Source organism: Pinus tabuliformis, chromosome 2_1 (genome assembly GCF_031772625.1).
Source record: "Pinus tabuliformis cultivar Carrire ecotype Pingquan chromosome 2_1, CPIR1, whole genome shotgun sequence".
NCBI classification, from domain to species: Eukaryota; Viridiplantae; Streptophyta; class Pinopsida; order Pinales; family Pinaceae; genus Pinus; species Pinus tabuliformis.
The window spans coordinates 190795157-190796942 of record NC_142299.1 but is presented as its reverse complement, the minus strand read 5'-3'; the positions used below and the strand labels follow the sequence as shown (position 1 = coordinate 190796942).

The 1786-nt window shown below is 40.9% G+C and overlaps 1 pseudogene; it reads right to left on the bottom strand.

Moving 5' to 3' along the window:
• Nucleotides 1-953: 953 nt before the first annotated feature.
• On the bottom strand, nt 954-1340 carry LOC149199374 (small ribosomal subunit protein eS24z pseudogene; annotated as a pseudogene).
• Nucleotides 1341-1786: the final 446 nt, after the last annotated feature.

Sequence of the window (1786 nt, the reverse complement as noted above, 5' to 3'; positions counted from 1 at the left end):
CACCCTCATCCATATGATGGATGAGCGATAAATCCCTCACCCTATCCTTTCTTCTATCCAAGAAAGAAACTATATCGAGGTCGTTTTCCAGGCTAGGTAGAGTAGTGGAAAGAGCAGCCTAGGATAAACACTGGATAGAGATCCTTGGTCAAATAGAGGAAGTCATGGCGGGTTGAAAAGACTGGGCGAATTAAGACCCACAGATTGAGATCGGCTTTCTTTGTTCAAATTCACTAGTCGAACACAAACTGAATCCAGACCTTTGGGTGAACTTGGTTTCCTTTTTCTTATTAATAGGCAAGTGGTGACCTCATGTGTACGCGTAAATCCCAAATTACTGCTATTAGGTTGGGGCACTTCTAGAGCAGTTATGGAGAGGCTACGCTGGGATAGATAACTGTAATGAAAGCGATGTTGCCGGAGCAGTGCTATAGCATTTCTCTAGGGTTTAAGGGAATCATACCCTATAGCGGTGCTATGTAGTTATAGCGATGCGATGGGCTATGCCTTCCTGAAAAAAGAGAAAAACCTAATTAGTAACTCATGCATGGAGTTGCCGGATGCCTGAATATACACATCGGGTAATAAATGATAGGAAGGCCTAAAATAGACTCCAGAGTGACCATGCAGGGGGATGAGCACCTAATGGTTAAAGAGATAGAATGGCATCCAGTTCTATAGTATTGCTCTAGGGTTGGATAGGAAACAAGCCCTAAGTTGTGCTATGTTGCTGGAGGAGTGATATGCGATGGTATGGTATGGGCTACGCCTTCCTGAAAAAAGAGAATGTCATAAGGCAAGTAGTTATACGCACTCACATCCTTTCATGAGGCAAGTTCTGCTCTAGGCTTCGACTGATCTAGGCAAGTCATGTAGCGAGAGAGATGGAGGCACACCCCTTCCTTAACTCAAACTGGAGCTCAATATGCTTCATCTGGGCGAGGTACTGGTTCTCAAACATGAAGAGATGCCGTAAGGTATGGAATTGTTGGCGTGAGCGTAAGCCGCCTGATGAACAGCAGACTGGCGATGGAAACGGCCACCTTCCAGTGCCTGATAAGCCTGTACTTGGGTTCATATTTCTTGGCATGCTCCAAACTGTCATAAATCAAGCCGAAACCTGACGATTTTCCACCTCTGAATTGGGTTCTGAGCCCAAAGACAAATATTGTCTGCGGATCTCTGACCTCATATAGCTTCGCAAGCTTCTCCTTCAGTTCGGCCTTAGATACATTTGGCCTGCCAGGATGAAGAACATCAGTCACAAATTGCTTCCTTGATAAAAGCCTGTTAGTCATGATCTTGCGAGTTCTGACTGTAACGGCCTTAGCGTCCGCCATGGCTGATGGTATTCGGCTCCGTCCTCCGTCCTCGATCCTCAACTCAACCATTACTTATACACTTGAATTTTTCGCATATATGGATGACAACTATAAAATACGTAGCCATGACCTATAAAGAATGGATACATAATTTATTTTTCTCAAAGTTCAAGCATTTCTTTCAATCCTTCTCCTGCGAACTATAGTTATATAAACAATATATACTCATTCATAAAATTCGGAACAAATAAAAGAATAAAATACATAAATCGAAATAAACCTAATACTGGTACAACTAAAGACTTATAATCTCAGACAAAATAATATTTACACCGCTCCTCTTGCCCTTTTCCTTGTTTATAAATTAATATAAACGTAAGTATATTTATTTATTAGTTAAAATTATTATTTTTTAACAAATTAATTTATATTATGATGAAGTATGGACTCAAATATAATCAAAA